This window comes from Dermacentor albipictus, chromosome 4 (assembly GCF_038994185.2).
Source record: "Dermacentor albipictus isolate Rhodes 1998 colony chromosome 4, USDA_Dalb.pri_finalv2, whole genome shotgun sequence".
NCBI lineage: Eukaryota > Metazoa > Arthropoda > Arachnida > Ixodida > Ixodidae > Dermacentor > Dermacentor albipictus.
Window position 1 is genome coordinate 130112438 of NC_091824.1, and position 13350 is coordinate 130125787.

The window sequence follows — 13350 nt, forward strand, 5'->3', positions numbered from 1 at the left end:
GTATCATGAGAGGAAGAGGCAGAGGTAGCGCTCAGGTTTAGAAACGTCATGCAGTTTATGGGAAGCACGTTCGCCGCGGTGACTCAATGGCCATGGCGTTCTGTTGCTGTGCATGAGGTCGCAGGTTCGATTACCGGTATTGATGGCATTTCGATAGAAACTGAACGCAAAGAAGCACTTGTGCACTCGCATGTAGGTGCATTTTCAAGGTACCCAAGCTGTCTAACGTAATTTCTAAAAGTGCTATTTAAGAGTTACGTCGCCATGAGAAAAATGGGCAATGCCAGGCCTCAAATACGAAGGTGCGTTATTCGAGGATCCAACACCTCGCGGCACGGACTGCGTTGCGGCCCACGTGCTGGCCATTGATGATGATAGCTACAACCAGTAGTAGAAGAGCTGCATTACAGCGTGGAAAACCTAGGGGATAGTCGAAAAAATGGTATTGTGCAACTAGGACTTGTCAACAGCAAAACAAAGATTGCGGAAAGTGAGCTGGGGGCGAGCTGAGATGACTATTAGGAGATAATGAAAGGCGTCTGAAGAAGCGCTTTCGCAAGACGCTTTACAGAGAGTTATGAAATGCCTTTATCTGTACAGCTTTCCAGCGCGTCGCGCGGTATAGCAGGTTTCATAAATCTATGATAAAGCGCTGTCTTCGTACGTATCTATGACGTTGTCGTCTGTTCATGTTCAAGAGATTGCAGTAACCACGAACCCCAGAATATTACAGCACCAAGTTACATTTCGCATTTCATTTTTTTTTTTCCAGAAAGATGCCTTATCCCAGATCACACTTTAAAAATTGCAGAAATGTGTAATGTAATTAATAGAAAGCTCCATATTAGTAAGCTCTAAAATGCTGCTCGTGTGTCACAGTCACAAAAATACGCACATTTGAGTCGCGTACATGGGGTACATTTTTTTTAATCGCCAACAGACCAAAAAAAAAAAATAACCCGTGGTGTAAAGTACAATTCCGCGTCTGTAGATAGAATACTCACTCAGGCGGACATTATTTTCCCGGAAAATGAAAATAATATTCGACTAATTATAACTTTTCACGAATTGACTTTTTCATTAAAACTTTATGGAACCTATTGCAATTTGTAAGCTGAGCCTTCTGTTGTGCTTTCGCCTTTCTGCTGTATGCTTCGCGGTCGTACTTTTCTTCGTGTGGCGTTATATCTGTACTGTTTCTGCGGTTATAGGGCATTGCGCGGGAGTGCCCAATGCATTATCCCGCGCGGTCTCATGAGCCGGCTGAATTCGTGAAATTCTGGTGTAGCCAGGAATCCAGGGTAAAGCTAGTGTATGTCCGCATACTTGCAGTGCAAGCGTTAGTGACCTTACCTTTCTTACTGTCCGGCTCTCTGTCCAGTGAGGGGCAGACGATCTCACGACCACCTGCGAGTCTGTGTACATATAGGTTTGTGTTGGGCGTTCGATCCCAACGACTGATTTTTTGAACGCTGCTTTAGTCACTCTTAGCTCTACTTCCCTTGCAGTAGGTCGCTCATGAAGAACCCCCGCCTTTCTTGTGTCATCCTCGACGCAATACTAAGCGATGACAACAGTTTTGTCGATTACTGCTGCGTCCATATAGATGTGCCCAACATCTTGGTGCGTGCCTGTCCCTACAGCCTATGAACCCTACAGCCTATGAAGTCCGTTTAGAAGTGCTTCCAGGAGACAGAGATAGAGAGAGCAATTTATTATATTACTTGATAAACATTACAATTTATTATAACTGATTGATTGATTGATTGATTGATTGATTGATTGATTGATTGATTGATTGATTGATTGATTGATTGATTGATTGATTGATTGATTGATTGATTGATTGATTGATTGATTGATTGATTCTAAAAGGTAGCATTCGAAGAAAGGTGTGCAAGTCTGAAATGTTCAGGTGATCGAGGCGTAGCTGCAGGACGCTGATTGTGGGATGGAGTTAACCTACGTGCGTGTTTTCATCCCTTTGGACACTATAATTACCACGAAATTTAGCTACTCAAAGCTGTGTCGCCTGTTATAACTGGTTCCATCAAAAATGTCTCTGGTTGCATGTAATTAGTTACTGATTACTGTAATTGAATTACGGTGAACGTTACCGAGTAAACAAAGTAATCGTTAAATTACAAAATTACCAAGAACGTAATTGATTAAAGTAACTAATTATATGTAATTCGTTACGTACAAGCCTGAGCGCAATACTAAAACATATCAACTGCTTTTTGCACTAGTTAACAAACTTGAACTTTAGCCCATAACATTACTTATAATTTATAGCAGTATCTTCAACATGAATTAGTTTTTGTTGCCGCTGCAGTAATCTATTGTAGTACTGTGACGTGTATAACTTAGAGCGTCTGCTGAGGACCGGCGTTCACGCCTGCAAGGAAACCTTCTGATTAAACCACAAAAAGAGTTCATGGCTGGTTTGACACTGAGGCTTGTAACTGTTTTCAGTTTCTGCAGCGCTTTCTGTTTGTCCTCAAACGCAGTGTTTTCATAATAACACGCTTCATTGTTTGTTGGTGTTATGTGGCTTCAACTGAAAGACATCGACGCACTCGGTTACCCCTTTATCAGAATATTTTTTCTTGTTTGGACAACGGTTATGACGCATGATGACAATGGTGATGACTCATATTTGTATAGTCGCCTGCTGCCTGCTGAAAAGAAAGATCATGAGCTATTCCACTCTGTTAAAGTGGATGACCAGCGAAGCTGGTTAGCGTATGACACAGAGGAGACACAGAATTTTGAACATAGATATGAACTTATTTACCGGGATTTTTATGCACATTCATGTTGACGACGACACCGCCACCACGGGAAAGCGGAACGAAAGGAAAGGGCAGAAAGAAAAGGACAAAGATTGGGCAGTGCGAACGTGGACATGGCCGGCATGAGTCAAAGTGTTGTATCGGTTCTTATCAGCTTAATATGTGATACGGGTTGCATTTGAACCAAGGTGGCAAGCTAGGTGGCGGAGTGCTTGAAGCCTGCTTCATCTCTGCCGCGGGTCGGCCCGGTATTGCACTATCTTCGGGGTCGACCCACGATTTTTGGTCTACGGCGTAAATACAGCTTTGCTGCAAAATACGCACGATACGTCAGTGACATATTTATTGCCAATATTTCAGAATAAAGAAATCAGTCATGGCCTCCTGCCGGTGAAGATCTATTCGTGACCTGTGTAGTGAGCGCTGTACGAAGCAAACACACATGCAGCGCACCGTGCCCTCTGCGTAGCTGTCGCCTTAATTGAGCTTTTAATGCGAAGCTTTCCTTGCTATTGAAGTGAAGCGTATTTTAAAAGTAAAAAAAAAACGAGCGTCTTGACGGGAAGGCATGTATGCTGGAAAATGCGGGGCAGAATACAATTACATGCGCGTTATCCTGATGATAAACGAAACCACAGTTCTTTGCGTTGGAAATTAAATAAATGGTGCACATCATGTGCCAATTTGCATAGCATTTAATTGAAACCTTTTAACAACGCTTCGCTTAACGCAGGTTCCAACCCTCTTCTTATCTTTTAATCCCCTTGCCTCTTTCCCTATAGTGCCGAGTAGCCTACTGGGCTCAACCTGGTTGAACTCCCCGCCTTTCCCTCATGACTTCTCTCTCTCTCGAACGAGTGAGTTGAATCTGCCGCATTTTTTCTAACAGATATATGAAGCCCATATTCAACGATGAGATGTTGATCTGTAGTGTTTTGATCACTGTTCGCAGGACCACAGCGAGAGAAAATTTTTACCGCGAAGTGTGAACTGCGAATAGCATAACAACTGAATAATGGTAAGCGCAATTCTAAGACGGGACAGAAGATAACAGGTTGAAAAGTGTGAATAGAACTTTACAACCTCAGAAAATCACTGTCTCCTTCCTTTCGTGGTGTTTATTTTTTAGCATTTATGGTGCAGGAGTGTTTGGCATCATTTATGATGCCGGCGACTCGTTCTCGCACGCATAGTCAAAGAGTAGGTATCGAGTTTATGCTAACTAAACAAGCAAACAAAAAGAACAATAAAACAAAGCTTAAAAAGAACGGGCATATCGCTTTCACGCATGGTTCACAAAAAGGTCTTATAAACACTTTGTCATCATCATCATTATCAGCCTGCTTACGCCCACTGCAGGGCAAAGGCCTCTCCCATACTTCCACCACAACCCCGGTCATGTACTGATTGTGGCCGTGTCATCCCTGTAAACTTCTTAATCTCATCCGCCCACTGTCAGGATTGGGGGCTCAATCCCATCGCTCGTAACCCGTTGTCAAGATTGGAGTCTGGCATGAAGTAGAAGGTAGCTGGCCCATGCCGCCGTCCAACTTATCCACGCTGAGGACGTTGATGAAGGGAAGGACTGTTTCTCATCGAGAACGAGGAATATGGGTTTATTTACAGTATTTACATGCAGTTCATCAGTGTAGCATGACTGCGAGAGAAAGTACGTCAGTCTAACACGACTGCTTGAGAGAGTGTCTCAGTCTAACACGACTGCTTGAGAGAGTGTCTCAGTCTAACATGACTGTGCAAGAAAGTGTGTCGAGCATCTGCACAACAGCCGTTTATAAACACTCGGTCCTCCCCCGACTCCAAGGTGGCAGAAACGTTCGTCCAGTCAGCGTAACCACGCCGCCTCTCCGCGGGACGGTTTACACACACACACACGCACACACACACAACCAGGTTCTCGCTCCGAAACCAACGTCACACGAATTTCGTAGAAATCGGAGCGGGCCCTCGCAGTGTACCCGGGTAGCCATTGTCTTGTGTCTTGGTCGGCGCGTGAGAAGAGGTCTCCGACGACGTTCCCGCGGCAATTCCCCCACTCATAGCAGATCAGGTCCACGTTGGTGGGTTCGGTAACCATAGTTGGCCCGCCGAACTCATTCAGTCACAACGGCTACGAGGCTAGAGCGTAACGGTGGTGGTTTCAGCACAAAGCTTGCTTCGTCAAACGCATCCTAGCTGAAGCGACGGAGAGTGGAGGACGCGCGTATGATTCCCGACACAAAGTCGACTTAGCCACGCCGTGGCTAGAGGTTGGCGGCGGCGCTCCAGGAAAGTTGCGGCCACTGTCGCAACTGGTTGGCAAAACTTGCACTGCAGCTGGCCGTACTTAACACCACCTAACTTTCTGCCGCCCCCTGCTATGCTTCCTTTCCCTTGGAATCCAGTCCGTAACCCTTAATGACCATCGGTTGCCTTCCCTCCTCATGACATGTCCTGCCCATGCCCATTTCTTTTTCTTGATTTCAAGTAAGATGTCATTAACTCGCGTTTGTTCCCTCACCCAATCTGCTCTTTTCTTATCCCTTAACGTTACACCCATCATTCAAACACGTTGTACGTTAAAACAAACGCATATAGCAAGGAAAGTGGTAACAAGTTGAAGTAAACGTCCATTGTACAACACAAGAAAGGCGTATAGTGCAGCAAGCTATTTGTTTGCAAAGGCTAAAGTGAAAAATTAAATAAAATTACAGCACAGAGCTGTCAGCTCACGTGCAGTTCGAGTAAGCCCCATTTCATAACCGAGTATGCACGTAAAAGTAGTTCGAGCACAGTCTACATTGTTCTATTAGCTGTCAGCAATCCTTGTCCATTTTAAAGAATTCCTTTAGACACTAACTGGAACGCTTCTGCAGTTTAGTTGCTACTTATTTTGCTCATTTGTTAGTAGCTACTTGCCTTAAGGAGTCCCGTGATGTCAAAGTGCACACGGCTATTACTAAACGCATTGTTGCATGTTCCCACTGACGTAGCCAGTGGGAACAGTTTAGAAACGCTTTAATAGAACCGAGGGAGGAACTAAAATCACTGCCATAACAGCGCTGCGTGAATGTGGCCTCCTCTGTTACAGAAACAAAAGACAAGGACACCGGGGCAGGAGTACAGTGGTTGTTCTTCCTACACAAGGCGCCCCAGACAGACCTCGTCTGTCAAGTCTTCTTCAAGCACGTGGGGGCGGACATGATGTCACGAGCTCCTTCTTGACGGACGTAGGTATTACGTGCCCACCAAATTCCGGATGCGAAGTTCCCCGCATTGCCGTGGCTACCGTGAATGCAAACCACCTGCCTAGCTCCAAAGCAAGAACATCTTATTCACTTATTTTAAAGCCATGTTTCATACGTGTGGGGAGTAACCTGACCTCGTTTTTCTTGTTTGTTTGTTTTGCAGGCGCACAGTAGCAGTGACAGCTGTGACGTGACCTGTCATGAACGGTAAACCTTGGAAGTGGTATCTCGGTTGCCTGTGTAACTCTAATGATATATTTTGAGTCAGTTGTGTATTTAGTTGACTGTCTCGTTTGGGGGCACTTACGTCTGTCGAAAAAATACTGCACGTAAGTTGTGTGTTCATCAATGTGCGTAGAAAAAAAGAAAAATAAAACGCCGAAAGCAAGCACACTACAAAGTCTATCAGCTACATAAACAATCCTAAATAGGTTTGAACGTGTTTATTAGATAGCGAGCATGGTTTAATTATTACAAAATCTCAGCTCACGTCAGGATGCTCCTTGGCCACCAGAGGGTGACAAGTCGGTTGTCACTTTAGCGTTTACGCATGAATGCAGATTCTTCGCGGCCTTGGCGTCAGCATGGAACAAAATAAATACGTATGATATCATGACCTACACAAAGTCACTTAAAAATGTGATCTTACAAACTCTGATATCTTTACGTCCCAGGGGACTGCCTCAAGCGGGTGTCCATGGTGCAGCTGCGCGGTCAGAAAGCAACTCGTCCGGCGTACAGCAACGAAATCGCAAGAGGACGAAGCTCACGCTCTCTTAAAATGCAAATGGCCATTGCGTCGCCGGCACATATGCCTGCGGCATCGCCGCGTGTCACTACGCTGCACTGCACACACACGCACGGCGCCACAGAGAGCGAGACAGACACAGAAGACGCAGAAGAGGAGGGGGGGGGGGGCGTGTACTACCAACAGCGGTCGAGACGCGCGCGCGCGACGATGGCGAGGATTACACTTGCCTGTTGCATATATGGGGCTGCGGCCACTGCTACAACAGGCAAGCGCCAAAAAGGGAGCCGCAGTGATTACCCCGGCGCCGAGACCGACCGGCTGACGCCGTCGGGACGGCGGCATCATGACCCCTCCCAAACGAAATCAGAGGGAAAAAAAAGTCGAGGGTCCCGTTGAGGTTAGCAGTTTGCTGCGCGCGGGACCTCCGCGGACACCGTGAACGGGGAGGGAGGGTGGCCAAACATGCAGGATAATTAGACGCGGCCAAATTGATAGGTGGAGCGCTGCGAGAGGGTAGGATCCCCCCCCCCCCCTCGTCCGAACCTCTTTGCCTGGTGCGTGTGAGCGCGCGCGCGCAGGCTCCGAGACCTCTGACGCCGGCCGGTAGCCCGCGATAAACGCGTAGATTTTTCGGCTACTTCGTTACGTGCTATGCTACGAGACAAGCAGCTGTTCCTTTTTGTTTCTTTTCCCTAATGGCGCCGTTTGAGTGGCGGCGGCGGCGGCAGCCGAAGCAGAATCGTCTCCGCCGCCGCCGTCGATGCGGCTGCGGCACCGTGCAGCCGCCCGCCTTCCACGGCCTGCGCAGCCAGCGGAACGCGCGGTTTTAATCGGTTGTCCCGGAATGCCGGCCTGCTTGCGCCGATCACGCGGAAACAAGCGCGAGAGGCAGATGATGTTCGCGCAGCCAGGTGATCGCGCCGCTTTTAATCCCTGACCGCCACGCACGCTCGGTGCGGCTGGAGCGGAAGCTCGCCTCTGCCGCACCACAAGTGGTTGCGAGCGCAGCGCCTCCTTTTGTCTCCTCCCCGCGTAATTACGGTTTGATGAGACCGAGAAAAGAAAGATTTAAAGACATACAAGAGATACAAGAGCGATGGTGTCGACGGCGACGGAAGAAAAAGGACGCCGTCAAGGATGAAGCGGCGACCGTTTTAATGCGTGGCGTGGGACGACGCGACAAGCGAGGGATCAGGCAGACACTTCATTTGCGACGAATTGTCTCGAGCTTGTCGCGTGCGAAAGGATCCAACGCACTGGTGGGTGACTGCCCGTGTTTCTCGAAGGGCGCAAGGCTGCGCGCTTCGCATGGAGGAGCTTTCGGTTTGATTTCAATGTTACAGGGACATTAAATGAAACCTTGGAGTATGTTGAAAGCACCGGCTACTTCCTTTCTCAACGTGAGATAAACGACGCGAATCTACAGACAATAGCACTAGTGGAGTTAAGTGAAGAAGTAAGGAAGTATGTATTTAAAATTTCCCCATATTAAAGAAAAAACATTCGTGGCCCAGCAGAGCTTTTTTTTTAACATAGCATATAAAACCTGGTTGCAGGTGTTTGTAGGACCATAAAAGGCACCGCTTGCGTCCATGTGGATATGCCATACACTGTACCTTCCCTGCAGGCACATGAGCATCAACGTGCCACTGCGAATGATTCACATGAAGCAAATCGCCGGGTCGCTGAGGTTTCTAAAGGTGAACAAGATATTCATGCATCTTTTTCTTCGTGAGCTGTACTGTACCAATTGATGTAAATGTACCATTGAATGTAAAATTACACACGCGTTCGCTACAATATCGACGGGCTGTTGAAGCAACCAGTTCATATAGCAAACAAGTCAGAGAGAGTAGGAGCACTTCTTTTTTTCCTTCTCCTCATTTTTTGCTAACCCTTTCCTGCTATCCCCTTCATGAAGTGGCAGTCTGGTATATTCCCCTTCAAATTCTTTGTACTTTCTTCGTCCCTTTCCACATTTCAGCACAGTTGAACTTCCACAATCTTTTCAGGTGGCTAGTTGGGGATTACGTGTTCCAATACAAATTTAGAAATACCTGTACCCTTACTAACCACTGACCATTATATTGAATTGCATCGATTAACTGGTTTTTATGTACCTGCTACACATGTCATCTATAAAGAGTGATTTACTCTATACACATTATGCTTTACTAAGAGGTTCCTAGCTTCGATTCACTGGCATTGTAAAAAATCTGCTACCAAAAATCTAATTTCCTGGCTCTCTATATGACTGCACTTTATGTCAACAACGTTAATTTTTTTGTTATCTCAGGCAATGGGCCTCCAGTAAGTCGAGGGCGCTTCAGACTAAATATTGCTCGCTATTGAAGGCAGATGAGGTGGTTCGAAAACAATCCCGAAAGAAGAGCGCAGAAAATTAAATGAGTGGCAGCTCGTTTAAGTTGACTCACGCACCTTCAATCAACTAGGTGAACAACTATTTATCGCGATTAAACAATAAATCTATTATTCAGACAATTAATAGAACAATCACATGATGCTCTTGTTAACAGTATTCGACCTTCACAACACGTGATGGCCAACGAGCACAATATAAGAAGTAGGGAAAGGTTGCGTTCCAGGGGTTTTTCCGGCTACGGTGATTTCGACCAACGACGAAGCATGGATTAGGCGTCAAAGAAATATGACAGCAAGAACTCTCACGGTGGTATGTCTCAATAGACAAGGAAAACATCGAGTAGAAGCCATATCGTCAATTGAACGATCAATCTGCACTGCCCGCGAAAGTAACGACGAAGCGCGACCGCTGTATCCGAGCCTAATTTTTACTTCTCGACGCTTTACACGCTTCCGTCGCAGCTCTTCGCGCTCGCTACAGTAGTAGCCGGCATGTTCGTCTAACAGCCGTCCCCGAAACAACAGCTTATCACGGAGAGAGAAAGCTGGAGAAAATACACGGTTTGACCTGGTAATCGTCTCCGGAGACTATCAGTGGGCGCATGATGCAGACCGTATAATAAAACGCGAATTATGCAACTACCGGCAGTTGCATGGTCACCGCGTTATTTTTTTCTTCCTTTTTGCGTCGCTCTCATCTCCGCCACTGAGAACCCAACCACCGTCCAAGAGCAGCGGCAGCGACGCATTTGCTACAGCCTTATTTTTGCATCTCGCTCCGGAAAGCTTTACATTTTCATTCCTGGCGTCCTCGCAGAATGCACACGTACTGCATACCTTCTCGCTCTTGACAGTGAACGGAGTGCTCCTCATTGCGGCGGCGATTGTTTTTATGACCACGGCGGCGAGAGCACCAACCCAAGCGGGGAAAGCGGGGAGAGAGGTGGGGGGAGCTCCTCGGTTCGGGCCATCTGCATTTTCTTCCTCTTCTTCTCTCCTGGCTGATGATCAAGTCTGGTATGCCCTTTGCCGAAATTGCGTATGGGCGTGTCGGGACGCGGCGCGGCTCGGCGCGTTGCTGGCGTCACGATGTCTATAAACGGGCTTCCCGGCCCGGGCAGCCTGGCGGCCGCCGAGGAAGTCGAGAGGCGGAGTCCCAAGGCAAGGCCATTGGCTGATTGCAGTCTTCGAGTATGGAACCAAATGAGTCTCCCGACCAACCTCGGAACGAGGCTTCGGAATATGAGGAGAAGCTACGCGCGGTAGCTTATCATAATAGACGGGACCACGCTACGGGACGGCGACGCCGAGGGATCGCGATACAGCGTGAAAGGGGGAGGGTGGGCATCGACTCTTCGTGCAAGCTGTGAGAGGAGGCTGTGCTGCTGCGCCGACTCGGCGTCACCGGCGCGACGTCAGAGCGTGCACGCATAAGCGGGAAGCAAAAGATGCGCAGCTGCTTCTTGCATGGCAAACGCAGCGCCAAGCGGCCAGAGCGAGAGGACGGCATCGTTCGGGCAGCGAGCAGGACGTTCCCTTTCCGCTCTCTTCTGCGAGAGGAGTTGCGTTGCGGCGCGGTCGTTCCGAGGTCTCTGCTCCTGGTGATCGCAGATCCCGCGGGAGCAACGACTGGAAATGACGCGTCTGTGTGGCGCGCGCCGTGGCGTCGCCAATGAAAGCGTGAAGCGCGAAAGGAGATGCGCATGTCGCCATTGGGTCCGCGCGGGGGATTGGCTTCCTTGGTTTAGCTACGCTACCTCGAATCTCTTTCTCCGCGCCTTCGTTTTTCGGACGAGTCCCCATTTAATTGGCCTTGGTTTGAAGCAAGGCGCTAACCCACGATGCTTGGGCGAACGTTCCTCGGGAGGAACTAGTAAGGTGACGCAAAATATCAATGTAAACGAAGCAGGCGTGGCTTGGGTGTACCTTTGTCGAGGCAAAAGGGATGTCGAGAACCTATAAAAGGTTCGCAAGAATTTACTTTTACTGGACTTTGCCTCTCAGTGGACCAACAGTTTAGTTTGTGGCAGATATCCAACCACATGCCAGATACATCTAGCAAAATGAGCAAAAACCAAATTCAAATGAGACCCTCCAAGCTGCAATTACGACCAAGCTGCAATTAGCGAGGGAACGTAACTCAATTTTAGAAGGTTAAAGGGCATTAATGCAGGAGGGCAATAACAAGGTGTACCTACCGAGCACCTCCTACTGAAATGGTTACAGAGGGCAGCAAAAGAAGATGACGGCTACGCGAACAATCCAGTCGCAGTGCAAAGCTCATTTGGAACTCGAAACATTTAATAAAGATACGCGTGCTAAAGAGCATTCCAGTCAATAACCAAATTTCATACGCTAGTTGAGTAACTGAAATACTAGAAACATTGCATAGCTAATATATCATTTCACTAGATGTTTAAGGAGCGACACACAGAAAGTGCTGGCACGCCACAGCCACAAAGTATACCACAGAGAATTTCTGATGTTGATGTTGATTCCTTTTCAACTTGGTCTATTTAGGTTCAGTTTGCATGCAAAGCGATAGGAATATTAAGCACTTATGTGCTTTGCACATTATGCAAAGCCATCAAAGCATATTTGTTAAGTTGTCAAATTAATTGCTTACCCGCAATCACAAAAAAAAAATAGAAAAATACGGCGGGTGCCGTGCAAACGTGGGGAATCGGAAACAAGCGAAGCGTTCTTTGATGTTTACTAAGATATTGATTATGACGTTGTCGTTGTATTTAATGATGATGATGACGACGATGATTATGCCCGTTCAATTCTGTTCTCCATGTCTGTGTAGCTGAACGCTCCTCACTCAATGCACACTTTGGTGTCTTTTTTTTTTTTTTACTTAGCTTCTATTTACACATTCGGCTGCTTCCGCCGTCGACATCTACGCTTCCCAGTAGCCGACTTCTCCGTAGCACAATGTGCCTCCTGATCACTCGAGGTAAAGACAGCTTTACTTTAACAGGCAAAGGAGGGTTACTACTGCTAACAACAGGCAACTGGCTTTTACTTCTTTGCGATAGGTTGTATTCGTTTACGTGTGCTGTCAATAAATACATAGCCACATTACAATTTTCTGATGTCTCTGACAAAAATTCCGTACAGAAAATGTAGAGGTTTCTTTAACGATGTGCCTAGCATGCTACACCAGATGAATACAACCACACATGGAGCGCCATAAAACTCCAAAATCAGACAACATACACGTTTGGACCCATCGAAACTTACGAGAGTATCTCGTTTACAGTGCTGCCTCGCAGTAAGGTTGTACATGCCTTTGTAGCTTGGTACGCTCAGGACGTGCTCATCCTCGCTTTAAGTATACTTCTTGAAGCTGAAAGTGTTATCCATGACACATATTTATAGCAGGAAATAACGCAACGCTTTGGGATATAAAGCCACTACATGAATGATTACATGAGCTTTGTTCCCCCATATATTGCACGCAGGCCAGAGTAGCAATCATAAGCACTAAATTTTAAACAAGGAGCAGCGCCACTTAGACAAATATGGCATGCGCATGCCTGATATAGCCCCTGTGAAATCCATGACCACATATCATGCGGAACTCCCACAATTGGTCATGCGTGCGGACAGGTCTGCGAGGCTACTCCGAGTCGGTCCACATAGCCAGCCGCGAGTGCGGCTTGTTAGTGCTGCACTCATCTCCAAGTTCGGCATGCACTTGTTGCAGGTAACTCCTCGTAAATACCAAGGCTCCATTTGTTAGAAGTAATAGCGCGAGAGTCTCTCTTGTCGTATCGCTTTGAAGAATAAAGCGTCCATAAACCCCACCAACTTTATGAAGCAAAGCTGTACGCGGCTAAAATCTCTGCCTTTCATTAAAGGGCTCTCTCTCTCTCTCTCTCTCTCAAGTGTTTAAATATATGCCTTCCATAGTCCTTTCCCTTATTTCAGGATTCAATATGGCAGGCTTTGCATTAGAAATACCTTATGAAAAATTATATAGGACTTCCCAAATTAGGGCAGATCGAAATGCGTATTGGCAGTCATTGTATCCTAATGCGCATAAGGAATTCGGCAGTGCAAAACATGTTTTCTTGCAGTGATACTTTATTCCCAAGAGAAGACGTTCAAAAATTCTGACAATTAACTTCATTAATTTCGTTCTTCTCCTTCCTGTGTTGTGACTACGTCC

General features: G+C 47.0%; 1 protein-coding gene and 1 pseudogene across 2 annotated transcripts in view; one reads left to right on the top strand and one right to left on the bottom strand.

The window, feature by feature from the left end:
• Positions 1-13350, bottom strand: part of LOC135898354 (neural cell adhesion molecule 2-like) — a 542388-nt gene that overhangs the window by 513703 nt on the left and 15335 nt on the right. The window lies entirely within an intron of this gene.
• Positions 2909-3077, top strand: LOC135898437 (U2 spliceosomal RNA; annotated as a pseudogene).